The sequence below is a fragment of the Ylistrum balloti genome, unplaced genomic scaffold, assembly GCF_031769215.1.
Source record: "Ylistrum balloti isolate Yb309-2 unplaced genomic scaffold, AGI_CSIRO_Ybal_v1 Utg370042, whole genome shotgun sequence".
Classification (NCBI taxonomy): Eukaryota; Metazoa; Mollusca; class Bivalvia; order Pectinida; family Pectinidae; genus Ylistrum; species Ylistrum balloti.
In genome coordinates, this window is record NW_026782099.1 from 799,018 (window position 1) to 819,547 (window position 20,530).

Below are 20,530 nucleotides of genomic sequence, written 5' to 3' on the forward strand. Positions count from 1 at the left end.
TGTAACATCGACTGACACAGCCATGGTAACCCTGTAACATCGACTGACACAGCCATGGTAACCCTGTAACATCGACAGACACAGCCATGGTAACCCTGTAACATCGACTGACACAGCCATGGTAACCCTGTAACATCGACTGACACAGCCATGGTAACCCTGTGGCATCGACTGACACAGCCATGGTAACCCTGTGGCATCGACTGACACAGCCATGGTAACCCTGTAACATCGACTGACACAGCCATGGTAACCCTGTAACATCGACTGACACAGCCATGGTAACCCTGTAACATCGACTGACACAGCCATGGTAACCCTGTAACATCGACTAACACAGCCATGGTAACCCTGTAACATCGACAGACACAGCCATGGTAACCCTGTAACATCGACTGACACAGCCATGGTAACCCTGTAACATCGACTGACACACCCATAGTAACCTTGTAGCATCGATTAACACACCCATGGTTTACCTGTGGCATCGGCTGACACAGTCATGGTAACCCTGTAACATCATCTAACACAGCCATGGTAACCCTGTAACATCATCTAACACAGCCATGGTAACCCTGTAACATCAAATAATACAGCCATGGTAACCCTGTAACCTCAACTAACACAGCCATGGTAACCCTGTAGCATCGACTGATACAGCCATGGTAACCCTGTAACATCGACTGACACAGCCATGGTAACCCTGTAACATCGACTAACACAGCCATGGTAACCCTGTAGCATCTACTATCACAGACATGGTAACCCTGTAACATCGACTGACACAGCCATGGTAACCCTGTAACATCAACTAACACAGCCATGGTAACCCTGCAGTATCGACTGACACAGCCATGATAACCCTGTAACATCGACTAACACAGCCATGGTAACCCTGTAACATCGACTGACACAGCCATGGTAACCCTGTAACATCGACTGACACACCCATAGTAACCTTGTAGCATCGATTAACACACCCATGGTTTACCTGTGGCATCGGCTGACACAGCCATAGTAACCCTGTAACATCAAATAACACAGCCATGGTAACCCTGTAACATCGACTGACACAGCCATGGTAACCCTGTAGCATCGACTGATACAGCCATGGTAACCCTGTAACATCGACTGACACAGCCATGGTAACCCTGTAACATCGACTAACACAGCCATGGTAACCCTGTAGCATCTACTATCACAGACATGGTAACCCTGTAACATCGACTGACACAGCATGGTAACCCTGTAACATCGACTGACACAGCCATGGTAACCCTGTAACATCTACTATCACAGCCATGGTAACCCTGTAACATCTACTATCACAGACATGGTAACCCTGTAACATCTACTATCACAGACATGGTAAGCCTGTAACATCGACTAACACAGTCGTGGCTAAATCGCTTTTGCCATTTTTGAACACCATACATCAGGAACTACACAAAGATTGTCAAAGAGGTGAACTAACTGACAGACATACTTTATTATGTTTCTTATCTAATATTGTAGGAAAAGCTAGTCCAACAATCAGTGATACTATCACTCAAGGCTAACATGATGACTATGTTAAACTACAGTATTATTATATAGAAATTACATGCGTTTATGATCGAAATCAATTATGTGTATGTTCTACATGACTTGATATTCTATAGCTACAACAGTGATGTATGTGTATATAATATGAAGCGTTTAAAGAACATATATATTGATTTATTACATCATATACAGAGCAGTGTTACGGAGTGCAGGGTTATCGATACTGATAGACAACAGTATCGCACGGTTTATCATTTCAAGCATGACATTGAAAACGAAATGAAATTAGTCTTCTGTTTCAGGGGTCTAATTGGACAGAAACGAAAGGGAAAAACAAAAACAATGATGATGTATGTCTTTCTCCAACAATACAATTAGGCGTTTTGTCAAATTCATAAAACAGTGTATAGAGAATGGCACACTTCCTGTCCATAAATCGACCCGCAGAATGTTGCTTCGTTAGCGCGGTCGTACATAAACTATCTACAGATACAGTGTGGCCAGACATACCATATCATGTAGCCAATTATAACTGGTGCAAGTCGATGATTCATCGACAAGTTCTGATACATAGACATATAAACAGGCTACTTATGTAACACTGAAAGGACGGTGTACGCCAACTGTAGGTTATAATCTCTTGTTTGTGCGCCATCTCCATTAAAAATATTTAATTTGATGAATTCACTTTACGTCGATCTGATATAAAAAAAATTTTATGTCCTCGGCCTGCATGCAACAAATTCATTCCATTTCCGACTCAACAATAAATAACATTAAATATAAACAGGAGTTATTGAGATATGTCGTGTAAGTTATCTTATCTCGTGTACAAAACATCTAGTATTATTCTGTACAGACCAGGTCTACATTAACATTGACTGTAATACATTGTCAGATCACGTGGTCTCGTGTACAAAACATCTAGTATTATTCTGTACAGACCAGGTCTACATTAACATTGACTGTAATACATTGTCAGATCACGTGGTCTCGTGTACAAATCATCTGGTATTTTTTTGTACAGACCAGGCCCCACTTGTATAAAACATCTCAACTTGAGATTTCCTCAAGTCGAGATTTTCCTCAGCTGATATCTCCTCAAAAACGGCTTGTATAAAATTTTCTCAAGGAACAGGGGGAAGGCATCGGTTAAGATGTCCTGAAATTCCTTGAGGAATTTTCCTACAAGATATTTTCAAGGAGATATTAGCTGAGGAAAATCTCGACTTGAGGAAATCTCAACTTGAGATGTTTTATACAAGTGGGGCCTGGTCTACATCAATCTTGACTATAATACATTGTCAGGTCTAGTATTATTCTGTACAGACCAAGTCTACATTAACATGGACTGTAATACATTGTCAGGTCACGTGGCCTCCTGTACAAAACGTATCTCTCCTCAGTCACCATGTAAGCTTTCAATTACTTATGCCGATTCTTTTAAGATGAAACAGCTTTTTGATGCATTTTAATCATGTAGCTCTGTTGTATATAATTCTGTGTTTACATTGAAATGTGCGCCACGTTGTGCGCATTACATACTTTGTCAGTTTGTCGATATTGTTTAATGGTATCACTGGCCTTGTCATAGTCACCATCTTTACAAATGAGGAGGGAACACATGCTATCTAGTTCTCAGATGTTTTGTAAACCTATATAATAATGAGGTTACATAACTCTGGTTCCTAGTTCTTATTCTTAGTTAACGTAACATGTTGATTTTACGTCTCTTGTGTCATATGTATAATTTTCTTTATCGGAACAAATGGCGTCACACGCGGACTATCTAGGTGACAGCTTGCTTTGTCTGATAGTTGTACACGGGGACCATTTACACTAGGGCTTACTGTCACACCACGCGATGTTCTGTTTGAAGATTTTGTGTTGTGTATGTAGTTTCCTTTGAAAAAAATAGGTACATGGTTATCATAATGAAAAAGATTGAACATCTAGTGATTTTCAGAAGGTTTGAAACAAAATGTAAGTAACTTGATATCATTATAAAAACCGTGTCAAAATGTACGGATTATTATGATAACCTATGTTATACATTATCTGACGGGTGCCGGAATTAATACCCCAGTATTATATACCAAACCTGCACGATTCTCCCTGTCATTACTTGGTAGTTATTATGATATTAACAATGACCTTTAATCACTCCTATGGAATACGTATTGTGTAGAAATGAAAACTGATTAGTTGTAATTGTTTTATCGTGTTGCCGTGTTACGTTACACGTGGGACAAGACTGCCTCGTTATGGATTATTATAACCTGGGAAGTAACACAGTAACCAACACTCAGCAGTGTTGTCAGTAATGTCCCTATCCAATTACCCCATCATATGTCAAGAACACGATCTGGCGATGTCAGTGTGCGCACAAAGTTGTGTCAGTCTAACGATGCAGCAGGACGAAACCAATATCTCATTCTATTTTGATATCTATGTAATATAATAATAATCTGACTCGAGTTATCTGTGAATGTGACGGTACATCAAACGGATATTTATTTCATAAATTCAAAATATCTGTATCCCTTGATGATGATTTCTAAGGTTTCGAAAACGGTTTTCAAAAAGTTATAATCATAAACTGGATTACCCTGGGATAACGTGGTATATATATATAAAGAGAGAGAGAGAGAGAGGGAGAGAGAACACTGTGACGTCACGTTTTCCGGGTACCAGAATACTTATTAGTCCTGTACGGAAGCGTATTCCGGCCACGTTGTGTTTTATTTTAACTCGAAATTTCAAGTTAGTAATCCGAAATTTTGAGTTAGTAAGTCGAAATTTCGAGTCGCTTTCTCGAAATTCCTGGTTAATATCTCAAAATTTCGGATTATTAACTCGAAATTTCGATTTGCTATCTCTAAATTTCGAGTTGCTATCTCAAAATTTCGCGTTGCTATCTCGAAATTTCGAGATAAAAGAAAACACAACGTTAGTTTAAACTTTATTTCTTTCTTATTACATAACATATTACAGAGTACTTAGGTATACAAAAGAAAAGGATTCAGAAACAAGTGATGAACACTTATATAAATCTGTCTCCTTGTTGTGATTCTACTTAACAGCACTGTAAGCATTTATTAATGTTTAAAGAAATAACGTCATATGAATATCGAAAAACAAGAGAAATCATGTTATCAGTTCAGAGTAGAGGGGTAGAGAGAGTAGCAGATCAAGGAAAGGAGTTAGTAAGTAGACGTATGTCGGATGGATATTCAACCAGCTGGTGACGCGCCGATACTGATACTATATGTATATAAATATTTAATTATCATACAAAAATAATGTAACAATCATTCAAATCTTTTAGTGCGTAAAATGTAATTTTGAACACTTTGAAATACTATTTCGTTGGTATTTCTCGGTAAGTTAGTGTTTCCATAAACTAAAGTATCCAAAGTTATTTGTAAAGGTAAAGTAGCAAAACAGTCTTGTCTAATGTTACTATATTTGGTACAATATAAAAGATAATGTTCGACAGTTTCATTTGATAACGTACAACTACACAACGGAGATTCAACAATTTTTTTCTTAAATAAATGGTCATTTAGGGAAGTACATTCCATACGCAATCTAGCATGGTAGATTTGTCCAAGTCTAGTTCCAGCAAAATAATATGTTGGCACTGAAGTAGCATTGGCACTTAAATACAATTTTAATTTTGAAAGAGAGGGATTATTTTTAATAGCAGCAGGGAGATCATTCCAAAGGTGGATTGTTGAAGGTAAGAAGGACTTTTTATATGTATTTGTTCTGCAGCGAATTGGAAGAAAGTTGTTGGCTTCTCTAGTATTGTGACCGTGTATATTGGAGTGTCTCTGAGGGAGTATATCTTGTAAATATGGCGGTGTTTTGCTATGGACCATTTTATGGAGCTGGATAATTTTATGATAGTTTCTTCTAATTTTAAGTGGATCCCATCCTGTCTCTTTGTAAAGTTTTAAAATGCTGGTAAGTTTGGTTGCACCCGTCACAATGCGTGCTGCTTCTAATTGGATGTTTTCAATGACTTGTTCTTGGGCAATAGACATATTGTCCCAAATAACGTCTCCATATTCCAAGATTGGACGGATGAAAGAAAAATACATTTGTTGGAGGGATGAACGATCAATTTGAAATTTAAAGGCACCCAATAGATTAAGTTTTCTAGAGGATTTACTTATTATATTCTCTATATGGGCAGTCCAGTCACCATTACTGGAAAAAAATACACCCAAATGTTTATGAGTGGTTACTTCGTTTAAAGTTGTGTTATCCATTGTTAAAGAAGGGTGTTGTGGTTTACGGATTTTTCGACTAATTGTAATTGTTTCGGTTTTAATGGGATTAAATTTTACCAGCCAGTTTTTTGACCACATATGAATCTGTTCAAGATCGTTATTCAGTATGTTAGCAGCATGAGCAGGAAGGTCGACTATAACGTATAAAGAAGTATCGTCGGCGAATAGTTTTATTGTTGCATTAATATTTACGACTATATCATTAATAAAAACAAGAAAAAGGAGAGACCCTAGTATAGATCCTTGTGGTACACCTGCTTTAACGTACTCCCAGTCAGATGATTTGCCGTTTAAGGAGACTCGCTGTTTACGATTTTCAAGATAACTTTTGAACCAGGAGAAGAGTTTCCCGCTTATACCGAAACTGGATAGTTTGACTAGTAGGCCGCGGTGCCATACTCTGTCAAAGGCCTTGCTTATGTCGCAAAAGACCATTCTAATTTCTTTACCGGAATCAAGAGCTTGGTCAACATCATGAGTTATTTCACAGTGGAGTCGCCAGACCGAAAGCCTGATTGATGAGAGGACAGAAGTGAATGGTCTAGGAAATAGTTATGAATATACTTATAGACACATCTTTCGAAAAGTTTAGAGACGGCGGATAAAAGAGATATTGGACGGTAGTTGCAAGGCAAAGAGGGGTCGCCTTTTTTATAGATAGGGGAAACACAAGCTTTTTCCACTCACAGGGGAAAATTTATTTAGAAAGAGAGATATTGAAAATCATACAAAGAGGAATACAAAGTATATCAACTGCTTCTTTTAACAAGCGAGGGTTAATCAGGTCAGGACCTATTGCTTTAGAACAGTCTAATGTAAGGATAATCCCTTTGATATCTTCAGATGTAATTATTATTTCAGATAAGCTACACCTGTGAGTGTTAGCTAGAGTTGGAGTTTCGACATTAGAATCGTCCAAGTTTGACTGTGAACAAAAGTAATCGTTGAGTATAGTAGCTTTATCTATATCATCATTATATAATGTATTATTGACTAGTAAGGGGGGGGAGACACGTGAGGTTTTACCTGAATTGGACATTAAGAAGTTTACAGTTTTCCACCAAGCCTTAGGTTTAAGAGGACTCTGACTATGCAGATTTTGACAAAGTTTGTTAAAATATTCTATTTTTGCCTTCCTTATATAAAGTTAACGCACTTATTTCGGGCTTGTTTGAATTTCAACCAGTTGTTTTGTAAATTAGTTGATTTTGCTTTACGATGAAGCTTTTTGCGATCACGTATCAGTTTACGAATAGCATGGGACATCCAGGGCGGATCATTTTTTCGGATATGAACAGTTTTGTTGGGGATACATTCACGTGCTGCTTCTAACAAAGTAGCATTAAAATTTTCAATACTAGTGTTTAGGTCCTCAGGATGAACGACTGTTTCCCAATCAACATTAGAAAGTAATTCACGATATTTTGCATAATTCCCGTGATTGAAAAGCCATATATGTCTCTTGAACGTTGGCCTAGTAGGTTTAGTTATGTTAAATATGCCGAAAATTGGACAATGATAGCAAAACGGTTGATCCAGGAAGCTCTCGCCAACGAAACAGTTGGATAGAATATCTGGGTTACTTATACAAATTAAATCTAGTAAAGACGAGCTACTTTCGGTGTAGAAAGTCGGTTCATTTATTTTTTGTTGTAGATTAAAGTCCAACAATAGGGCATTTAAATGAGAAGTCAAGAAGGAATTCTCAAGTGCATTAGAATTAAAACCACCGGTAATAATAATATTTCCAATACCTGTATTAAAAGCCTTTTCGATAGAATGGGGAATGTGTTGCCAAGTACTAACTGGAGAGTTGGGTGGCCTAAAGAATGTACCATATAGTATCGATTTATTATTTAAAGATAATTCAAGCCAAACACACTCAATGGTAGGTAGTTCAATATCTGGTCTACGTTTCGAGAAGATGTTGTCTTTAACATAGACTGCTATACCTCCGCCGATTTTATTATTCCTACAGAAGCAAAACGGGTGTGTGAATCCGGTGAAACAAATATCATCGCATATTTCATCTGGCCTTAGCCAAGTCTCGGTAAAGGATAAAATGCTACAGTTGAAGAGTTCGGTATACAGTACATCTAACTTAGGCTTAAGACTTTGGATATTCAGGTGTACAAAGGAGTATTTAGAATCATCTAGTGATATATTTTCAGATATTGTAGATCCATTTGATGTACTAGTGGAAAAGGGACCTGGATTTTCAGCTACATCACCAGCAATATGCAGTAATATATACATAATCATAGTTGAAAATAAAAACAAATTGATACATGCAATATCTAGCAGAGATAGACATTTTCGTATAGAAAGAACGGCGCGTACGTAGTAGGATCCGATGCGTGCACGGTATAATTCGATATTAACTGGCATCTTATGTGATTCGTAATGAAGCATGTATTGGTGCACGATCGGTAGGAATAGCGGACATACGAACTACTACAGGATCAAATAGGATTGTATTGGAAGAGGCTGGGTTAGTAGGCAGGGGTGAGAATCTTTGAAGAAATCTAGGAATGGTTAGTAAGCAAGGAAAGAGAAGAAAAGGGAATAGGGTTGGGGTTTCTAAATTAGGCAGGACAATCATTGGATCCCGAGGGAAAAAGGAATCTGGGTGGGACGTTGCAGGGATACACATAATGAATGAATAAATATAGATATACACACATAAGTATGAATGTAGAACTGCAAATGTATTTGGTAAAACACAACGTTGACAGGAATACGCTTCCGTAGTCCTGTGGTCTACTATTCACAACGACACACTATTCCGGTTTTACATGAGTGCATCTGATGAACTGTAATTGTTATTATTTCGAAGAGCCTAACGGTTAATTTCACCATAAGTAGGAAGTAGAGATCTGAAGTTTGTTATGCATCTTATAAACAATTAATTTCTGTCGAACAGAGTTGGAAACTCCTTTTTTATGGAATACACGTAGATAACCATGATTTAGCCTGTGTTGTTATCTTACCTATATCTCAATTTCAGGCTTGTTGGAACTCAAGAGAAGAAGATAAAAAGTGCTTGTGTGAGCTCCTCTGTTATTTTTGGAGACTTAGTTATAATTGCAATGATTACAATTACAGTGAGCTCCCTTGATCAATGTTACAATGATCTTCATTTACAACTGTGAGAGTGTGTCCTAGTTCTGTTCGTTAGAACAAACTCAAATGCTGTTTATCAGAGTGAACTTCAGTGATATTTATCAGAATGAGTTTCAGTGATATTTATCAGAGTGAGTTTCAGTGATATTTATCAGAGTGAGCTTCAATTATATTTATCAGAGTGAGTTTCAGTGATATTTATCAGAGTGAGCTTCAGTGATATTTATCAGAGTGAGCTTCAGTGATATTTATCAGAGTGAGTTTCAGTGATATTTATCAGAGTGAGTTTCAGTGATATTTATCAGAGTGAGTTTCAGTGATATTGATCAGAGTGAGTTTCAGTGATATTTATCAGAGTGAGCTTCAGTGATATTTATCAGAGTGAACTTCAGTGATATTTATCAGAGTGAGTTTCAGTGATATTTATCAGAGTGAGCTTCAGTGATATTTATCAGAGTGAGTTTCAGTGATATTTATAAATATCACTGAAACTCACTCTGATAAATATCACTGAAACTCACTCTGATAAATATCACTTATCAGAGTGAGCTTCAATGAGCTTCAGAAATGTATTTCAGAGTGAGCTTCAATGATATTTATCAGAGTGAGCGTCAGTGATATTAGTGAAACCAAGTACTATAGCTTGAGTTATTTCCAGTTCTATATTTTTTTTATTTGTTATGAATATAATTCATATTTTGTAAACTTATACTTCATTGCCATTACAATATACCGATATGCGACCTCGAAATTCGTTAGATGTACGTCAAAGGATCAAACTAGCATTTTCGTCTTTTCCACAAGTATGGCACATGGAATCTTTAATTTTGCCAGGAAATTTGTCAGGGTTGCAGAAGGCGAAAGAGATCGTAACCCGTGTAATATCGAGAATGTATTGCTATTAATAAAAGTAAATTCCAGTTATATGAGGTTGAAGTTAAAGTTTTGTTGTCTAAACATATTAGTAAGCGTAAACTCTAGATATATTTGTTAGTGAGCGCAAGTGATAAATGTTAGACCATTAACACTATCTCGTCGGTAAGCATGTAATATTATTCACTTCAAGTGTCTTAATACATGAATAAATACGGTGTACATGTACTATACCACATACCTCGTATACTCATTTAGGCTGAAAACATGTACTTAAGAAGTACATAATTCTATCTATTGATTTTTGCTGACATGTTAATTTCTTTCGAGATGGCAGCTTCAATTTACAACAATGAGCATCTAGCGCGCCATGAAAACATATTTACATGTACTCTCTAGTAATAGTTATTCTAGAAAATTCTAGTCGGTTCTCTTTTTCCATCTTTAAACGTACCCTCGTAATGCACGGGAATCCCAAACAATGTTCACATACAAACCTTTGCATCTTAAGATCTGGATATTTCATACCGCTACCCTGTTATCAGTTTGATAACACACATAATATATTTATTGTTATCATACATGTGTATTATAGTTTAGCGGAGCTTTGATTGGCTGAACGTTCACTTTGTTTCTATCGTGACGTCATAAATTTATGGCGTCACGTCACATGAGAAAGAGTGAGAATAGCAGAGAATTTGTATCAGTGTTATAGAATTTAGTATTCAGGAATGTTTACAGAATTATCTTGTTTATGGGAATAAATTACATTTGTAACCCTTTCAAATGAGAGTTTCAAAACTCATAGCATTTCTTGCTTTTCATTTTACCTCGCCACAGGCTCGATGTAATCAGTAAATTCTCAGACTCGTTTCATACATGTCATATGAACTGGAAAGGACACAATCTTCTATATGCAACACCTACAATGTTTTATCTTTTATACTTGGTCAAGCTCGTTCATCAAACATTCATTGGAAAGATTAATAGGATTTTTACCAAGCTGAAGCAATTTCTACCCGAGGAGGTGATTCTTGATTGTCTAACCCGAGCCTTTGCCAAGTGTTAGACTGTCAGAAATCTCCTCCTAAGTTAGAGCTAAAACCTTCTCTTAAAGGTAATGATATGTGTTACTGAGAGCTGCGGTCCCTACAATATCAAAATACGTAACTGGCAAAAAATATGTTCCAGTATCAGGTAACCTTGTTTAGGTATAGGTATCAGGTAACCTTGTTTAGGTATAGGTATCAGGTAACCTTGTTTAGGTAGAGGTATCAGGTAACCTTGTTTAGGTAGAGGTATCAGGTAACCTTGTTAAGGTGAAGGTAAGCAATAATCTTTGTTAAGTTATTACCTTTGTTGTTGCTATAAAGAATGATGATAGAGGTAGATGTAATTTCTTTGTTGTAATGAACATTTTGATAGAGGTACCTTAACCGTCGTGGTAGAAGAAGGTGAATCCCTTGATTTGGGAGATATTTTACTTATCCGTGATAGTTTCACCTCGTTCACGTTAATGGGTCAAGGTGATCATTTGTATTTGCTATTTGCGACCATATCCGTTCGCTGACCATTCTAAATGGACGCAGACATTGTTCATCATTCAAGATTACTCTAACTTCATCAATCTTTCGAAATACGATTGACCAAACAGATTGTTCAGTGACGTCATATATAAGCTCTATTTAACACCAACAGATATTTCCTTATCTTGGTAACATCATGAGGACCAATCGTCGACAAGAGAGCCTATTTATCAACGTCGCCTGTGTGCTGTAACAACATTACGATAGTTACACCAGATATTCATGTCATTGATAACTTGAAATTATTGACAATATTGAAAATGAAGACAGCTCTTAAGTTTAAACTTCCAGCAGACAAGACATTTATGATCTAGACTTTTTGAAACGTGCCTATATGATACGTGTTTCCACGTTTGGTATACAAGTGTATGGTGTCTTTATCATACCATTACTAAATATTGTTCACAGCTTGTAATATTACGGGACTTGTTATACTTGATCCCGTCACTGACGTGTTTGTTCACGATATCTCGATTTGGACTGTTGACGGGAAAATTCCAACGGATGGTTCCCTGGGATGCAGGTTGAAGAAGATTTGGGGGAAGTTTAAAGGATGCTATCGTAATCCCATTGGAGGCCACCCTATTTTCTTGTATGATCAGGAAGGTCGTCGTGATTGGTTGTCACTGCCATGGTCCTCATTTCGAGAACGCGACATTACTTGGATTTCGAAAACGCGACATTTAATGGATGATGCCTTAAGACGACGAGGGCAGTAGACTTCCTTCCAGAATACATTTTATACATGTATATGTTTTTTTGTCCACGTTAAAATAGTTTTTATCAAATTTCGGCCTCAAGTCGTCCGACTTCAGTAAGTTGTTTTCTTCAATTCTACGATATCCGGTTGTTTTAGTTACATGGTTCGTTGACGCTATGGTATACTATCTTCTATCTATCTGATTAAAAATCATTGTATGTTCTTTGTTCCTGAATTTGGCAGAAGAAAGTGTCAGTAGTGTGTGTCGGAACCAATGATAATACTTTTTGGATACATTATACATTCTTTGGTTTTCCCAGATCGGATCTTCACTACGTGTGTACGATTTGGCGCAATTTTTCACGTCAAATTATTGAATTAAATCTTTTTTAACAAGAATCGGATATATAAAAAAATCTAACAAAAGAAATAGACTTAGACAAATTTTATTGACAATAAAACTTTGTATTTTGTATAAAACTATGGTGTCGAGTAGTCAAAATGAAGGAACCATCTTGTAAAGTTGTTACTAGTTGACTTATTGTGTAATAATTAAAAAAAGTCTGTATTTGTTCATGCGGATATAGCAGACAGGGAAGTGAGTCATAAGACTACGGAGATACCATTACGTCATCATTAATTGTGTTTATCTTATTATATACATCAGCCACACACGGCAGGGTTGAGTACAAATGTCAAAAGGCTATTTGATGGAGTAAGTACGGATTCCTAAGGATATTGATAATTATATAAATAGAGATTAGACATCGAAATGTGTCCCGAGGAACAAATCTTGTCCGATTTATGGATGGTTCGGATGCTGAACCACCTGTGTTTTTTGCCTCTGGGTAATAGATGTCTTTGTAGACTACAATCAGTCACCGACAATATCAGTTATGGTGATTTTGAAACGTGACATGAGCTGAGAAAATTGTCAGTAAACTCGCGTCAAACTGCAAAGTTTACCACGTTTAATACCAAAGGCAGGCGTTTTTCTGTACTGACACTAGGCGATGTAAAGACTCGGGGTTTCGTTGTAAACATATGACGTTTTGTGAAAAGTGTTACACCGCAAATGATTTATACCGACAAAAGACTACGATACAGTCTCAGAAATTGTGATTTATTCCAAATGATATAAATAATACACAGTATTTTTAGCAATAAAACATCACGGGGTCATGTTTTGTTTAGATAACTCGATTGTGTGTAACTGATAAATCCTAGAAAAAAACGTTCGTCAAATGATTGACAAGTGAAATAGATTGCTCCTTTGTATTGGCAGGAGAGTTCTAAAAAGTCCTCCAAAGACTTCCTGTCCAAAAATTCCTTTCCAGACAAAAGGTGTTTGCTGATTAATGGCACAACCACCATAGAATGATCACGATCAGGTGGTTTCCATTTCCACCTAATAGACTGGTAGTGATACGTACACACTGGAAATAGTTACCTAGTCCCCGAGGACAAGCAATTTCATAAACGTTGTTAGCCGAGGGGGTCGGCGGTCAATGCTTTCATATGTCCTCATTGACCCTATGTGTCTGGTGACCGCTTTTCGTGGTCAATTTCTGTCTTTAAATAGACGTAATCATGGAAAGTATGTCTGTTGATGAAACAGTTCGCTCAGATATCAGGCGACCTCCTCATGTTGTTAACTTGTAACCACAAGTTCTCCATCAGCGAATGTGGACGGTACAAACACGTGCTTAGAGAAGGATCAATACACACCCTCTGATTGTGATTGTTTAATGATATCCGAATTGATTGCAAATGTTTATATATATATATATAAGCATGTGAAGACACTTTCACGTGCACATAGAAATATCCATCTAATCACTGAACGGCATCGACATGGCATTTATAGTCACATGATTTAGTTTATCTACTTATAAATGCCATGACAAATCAACTATGCTGGCAGTTACATTCAATCCATTCATTACTTTTACAAGTTTGATGTAAATTATTACTCGATATGAAACTTATATTAAAAAGCATCAATGTAAATTATCACTCCATCTGACACTGAGTCACTTAGTACCAACAATGTAATGTTAAATGTAATAACTGTGTTTACGGTGTACTTCTGCCGCCTCTTTGACAATAAATCTGATGTCATTATGAAAAACGACGGACTTAAAAACTGCTGTTTTTTGTTTTGTGTTTTTAGTTTTAGTTTTTGTTTTTGTTTTTTTTTTTTTTTGTTGTTGCTGTACAGAATGATAATGCTGTATAAATGAGTATATAAATTTGGTTATTTTGATATGTTTTGTTACATAGAGGGTTTATGCTTGTCCCGGATCTAATACGCTGCCGTAGTTAAATCATTCTTCAGACAGGTGGTGCTAGAGAGATAATATTTAAAGTATTTACAGGTGAGTTGTCTCTATAGACAAGAAGTTTTTGTCGTCAGATCGTTACTTCAGTCGATTTTAAATCGTTTCTCTCGTGATCATCTCCGTATACTCGGCATGTTAATACGTCTGGTAGTTTGCCGTTTTGGTCGTTTGCCTGAGTCAATGGCAATTTGCTGGAGCATTCGGCACACATTAACCAGTGGGCCGACATGTAACTAGCTTTAGTTGCGACCTTGCAACAAATATTTGAGTTGTAATAAATGCCTCCCAGTACTTCCAAAAACATTCTACGCGACCTTCAGTTTCCCGCGCCGACGCGTCTCACACCATGTCACAGTATTTCATTTCAATTTAATTTATTAATGAGCAGGGTTCGGCAAATGTTACAAGTCAACCTGTGTCCGAACCATTTCGGGATCAAATGATGCTATGTATAATTCATTTCATTACATGAACCGAAGACTTGCCATAGACTGACCCACTTTTGACCTTGACCTTGGCATGGTTGTGGTCTAGAGGAGTCGGAAGACCAGGTAGGATTAGCTAGGGAAATGGAGATTAAGTATCTAGGAACGCGCGAGGTCAGACAAATTAATTCGTGTCGATGGTGGCACGTAACGATTCACACTACATTACCTCCTAGGAGTGAATCTTACTTTACTGCCGAGGATGTTTTTCTGATCGCATGCAAGATTCAGTGATTAAACATGTCGGACGGTTGTTAAGACATCCATCTACTGAAATGAATGAAAATCTAAATGATTGAGGATAAACATTGTTCACCAAAATGTCTTATTAATGACATATATCTGTGATACCATTAAGTCTGATAAACAAGTTCTCTATTACTTTCCCCAGTGTCATCACTGATTATGACACCGTAGTGACGACATTATATGATGACGACAAAGTGACGTTGTGATGATGATAACGTAGCTAACAAAATGAAAGGTCAGGTAGTCATCCCTTACATCAAAATCCTGTTAGAAACCATTCGTTGTATTAAACGTGATTATGGTATTGAGACAGGAAACCCACAAGACTCTCCGAAATGTTCTTATCCGTCCTATGTATGACCAAGTGGTTAACAAAGCGCAGCCGAATCGATTACAGTATTATTATCCTGTGTTCATTTTTCTGTAATCGTTTTAACACCTCGTCATATAATTTTTCTTTGATGTACATAGGGTTATAGTTAAGACGAAAAAAAGTCGATTCCTTACCATCTCCTACACTACGTTCGTCAGTGCTAGTACGCTTCACATTAGACGCTTTTGATATGTGTGATATGGACCTCTATTCCAGTGACAACACCTACCTTAAGGAAATGTTCCGCATTTCTACGAAGTGTTAACACCGTTCTATGACGACAGCATGGTGACATCATGACGACAACATCGTGATATCATGACGACATCAGTGACATCACAATATGACGACATCCTTGTTTGATGAACGATAGGCCAAGTAATCCAGTCATTGAATGATGAACCATAGGTCAAGTAATCCAGTCATTGAATGATGAACCGTAGGTCAAGTAATCCAGTCATTGTATGATGAACCGTAGGTCAAGTAGTCCAGTCATTGTATGATGAACCATAGGCCAAGTAGTCCAGTCATTGTATGATGAACCATAGGCAAAGTAGTCAAGTTATTGTATGATGAACCGTAGGCCAAGTAATCCAGTCATTGTATGATGAACCGTAGGCCAAGTAGTCCAGTCATTGTATGATGAACAATGGGCCAAGTAGTCCAGTCATTGTTTGATGAACCGTAGGCTAAGTAGTCCAGTCATTGTATGATGAACAATGGGCCAAGTAGTCCAGTCATTGTATGATGAACCGTAGGCCAAGTAGTCCAGTCATTGTATGATGAACCGTAGGCCAAGTAGTCCTGTCATTGTATGATGAACCGTAGGCCAAGTAGTCCAGTCATTGTATGATGAACCGTAGGCCAAGTAGTCCAGTCCTTGTATGATGAACCGTAGGCCAAGTAGTCCAGTCTTTGTATGATGAACCGTAGGCCAAGTAGCCCAGTCCTTGTATGATGAACCGTAGGCCAAGTAGTCCAGTCCTTGTATGATGAACCGTAGGCCAAGTAGTCCAGTCCTTGTATGATGAACCGTAGGCCAAGTAGTCCAGTCCTTGTATGATGAACCGTAGGCCAAGTAGTCCAGTCCTTGTATGATGAACCGTAGGCCAAGTAGTCCAGTCCTTGTATGATGAACCGTAGGCCAAATTATTGTATTATTTGTGGAGTTAGATTATGATTTGAAGACGTCCTATCACTCTTAACTTACTTTTTCTTCCATTAGTTTATTTCGCTTTGAACATTCTCCATTAAGTTTTCCCAATTTTTGTCTCTAGATCATTATTGCCATGTAATACTTTCCATATATATTTACATGATTAAACAATTGTTTTAGAATTGTCTTTTGTAAGTGTTTTGTTTCCAAATTTAATTCCTGAGATTCTGTTTTGTAAGAATTACATTCCTGCTAATGTACAAAAAGATTCTATGAAATGAAAACTTCAACCGATATGTTTCTTTCATAAAAAAGAAAAGTGTTGTGTCGTCAGTCAATTATGAAAATTTTATACTCTCTATTTTGGTCAGTAAATAAATTTATACCTATTTTTTCATTTTACTTTGTCTGTAATGTCATTTTTTGTATCGTTATAACAGAAGTAACGCTGACAGTGGGCATATCTCTAATGCCATTGTTTGTACAGAAATAAAACAAATCAATGCATAAAAGTGGGCGTGTCTAAAAGGCCAGTGTTTATATAGTAACAACAAAAGCAATGCTGGCAGTTGGGCGTGTCTATAAGGCCAATGTTTATACAGTAACAACAACAGCAATGCTGGCAGTGGGCGTGTCTAAAAGGCCAATGTTTATACAGTAACAACAAAAGCAATGCTGGCAGTGGGCGTGTCTAAAAGGCCAATGTTTATACAGTAACAACAAAAGCAATGCTGGCAGTGGGCGTGTCTATAAGGCCATGGCTTATACAGTGATAACAAAAGGAATTCCAACAGTGGGCGTGTCTATAAGGCCGTTGTTTATTCAGTAACAACAAAAGTAATTCTGACGATGGGGCGAGTCTATAAGGCAAACGTTTATACAGTAATAAGGAAAGTAATGTTGCCAGTGGGCATGTCTATAAGGCCATTGCTTATATAGAGTTAACAAAAGTAATGCTGGCAATGGGCGTGTCTATAAGACCAATGTTTATACAGTAACAACAAAAATATTGCTGGCAGTGGGCGTGTCTATAAGGTCTTTGCTTATACAGAAATAACAAATCTATGCTTAAAAGTGGGCGTGTCTAGAAGGCCGTTGTTTATACAGTAACAACAACAGCAATGCTGGCAGTGGGCGTGTCTATAAGGCCAATGTTTATAAAGTAACAACAAAAGCAATGCCGGCAGTGGGCGTGTCTATAAGACCGTTATTTATACAGTAACAACAAAAGCAAGGCTGGCAGTGGGCGTGTCTATAAGGTTAATGTTTATACTGTAACAACAAAAGCAAAGCTGGCAGTGGGTGCGTTTATAAGGCCAATGTTTATACAGTAATAGCAAAAGTAATGCTGACAGTTGGCATCCTTGTCTAATCCCAGGTGTTACATGAACACTTGATATCATTATAAAGTGTATCCCTTCAATCCAAAATGTGTTAACTTGCACAGATATGATTAATTCAAATGTATCGAATGATTTGGAGAACTTTAGAATACATACAAGACGGCTCAATCTACATTAAAATTTTCTGGATGACTTTGACACAATACTTTCTTCCTTATATAATTCTGGTTTGTATTTATTATATAGGAAGAAAAAGTTTGTATGATGTACTAGGCTGCTAATTTATTAATTGGACTCCAGTTACCTTAATTATACGGACTATTACTTTTATTTTATTTTTTATTTTTTGTTTTGTTTTTTTTGTTTCATTAGAGTAAGTGTCCCTTGACGTTTCTCATATACGCTTCATTTCATGATTATTATACAAGAGACTTTTTATAAGGCCAAACTTTTCTATATAATTCTATTCATCCGACCTTGGTGATTCGTAAAATTTCATTGCTTTAATTATTGTCTAATTTGTGTATTAATTTTTGATACTTTTGTAAACTTATCTTCGCTCTTTTGTGGTAATTCCGATATTTCTTGAATTGTTACCAGGATTTAAGCAACAGAGGTGATTCCAACCCAGGACCTCCGGCTTACTTGTCTTACGATCAACAGATCGAACTATATTTACCATCTAATCTAGCATTCCATACAATACACAACAACTCGTTACTAAACAAGAGAAATGGTATTAATTCCACTATTCTTACCTAATCAACCGATTGTGTGGAAGCCTTATTTACCTTCTCTTTCTCTACCCGATCGGTAGTTTCAAATATATATATATCTTCAAAGAAGCGTTCTATTGACCACTAATTTACGATGAGTGTGTCCTCATAACTGTCCGGATGTTACTGAAGACATCGCGCTGCCACGTGTACAATGAAATGTCTGTCGGTGATGACGTGCTGAGTCTGCAATGATTTCTTGTATCTTTATCCATCTCTCGACCTCCTTGCACAGTGAGGCAGTAATAGGATCACGGACAGTGGCCTTTCTGAGCTAATTCCGTTAGAGATACTTCTAGAGAATCTCATTAACGAAGTGATAATTACTCACCATTTACAAAGACACAACAATGTGTACAAATCTTGAACCAGCAATCAATGTCGACCTAAGTTTTCAAATCTCGGAGATATATAATCCGTTGCATTATTCCGTAGTAAGAAACGTGGACTGTTGGTACACAAATGTAACTGCATGTCAACAAATGGCAACAACATTTTTGACAGCTCTCACACCCAATTTACATATATACCATAATGAATAAAGAGAAATGTTATTGTTGTTAATTGTTCATTCATTGTTTGGCACTAGCGTATCTAAATCTGAATTCATGCTAATGTGCTATTTACGTAATTGTTTACAATATTCATTTCTCTGAAAAGACAATAGACCGTCATTAACATATCTATCATGACATCTCAGTCTAGTTATATGAAATTCATTGTAAAAACTTTATGGCAACTAAAGGGAAACCATTAAGTATTAACACTGTCTAAACTATAATATTCGCCTCAGTTTCGTGATGATAATGATTCGAATAACAAACATGTGACCTTCAGATATTAGTCAGATACTACGTTTTCGTACTGGTTGTCACGAATGATCGGTAGTTTGACTGTCGAATTCTCCAGCAAGGGCTTATGAACAATTAACATTAGTTGAAGAACATAACTCTCAAACAAGCAATGTTAACAAGTCTGTTATGGGGGGCACCATCGTCATTAAACATGCAATTAATATACAGTTATTGAAACCAATTGTTTTAACGATCAGAACAACAAGTGAACTACAATTGAAAGCCAGAAATGTTGAATGTGGACGTCCTTACAATCAATCCCTTCTCTACAAAATATCAAGAGACTCACAAGCATCAACTGGAATGTGAATTTCAAGATGCTAATAGATTTCGTGCAGACTCCGCCAGACAATGGATAAGTGGATAGGATGATAAATTGGATGCACTTTCAGAGTGCATTACATGTATCAGGTCAGTTTGAACTTTAAAACGAAAACCAACCACATGTCTACTTATTACTTCTTTACGATCAGTATCAAATATATGTAATTGTGTCTTCTAAGAAAGCTTCTATTAACTCGGGTAAAAATCACAACGATTACTTGGTCACTAAGGACCTGTACGTACACAATGTCTAGTTATGGAAATGGGACGTCGCTGTCCTTGTTCCTAAAAATAAGCACATAGCCAATTCCCTACCACAACACTCAGCATAATTAATGGGATCCAGGTTTAGAGTCGTGTTGTGAAACCGTGTACTCTACACGTTAAATAATTGGAGTCTAGATTTTAATGTATCGTTCCAAGAGGCCAGCCGAGCAGAAGCAAATCGTTACACTATTGGGTTCAGTGGTAAAAGTTTGCTAAGTTTGGCTCTAATGTTTAAT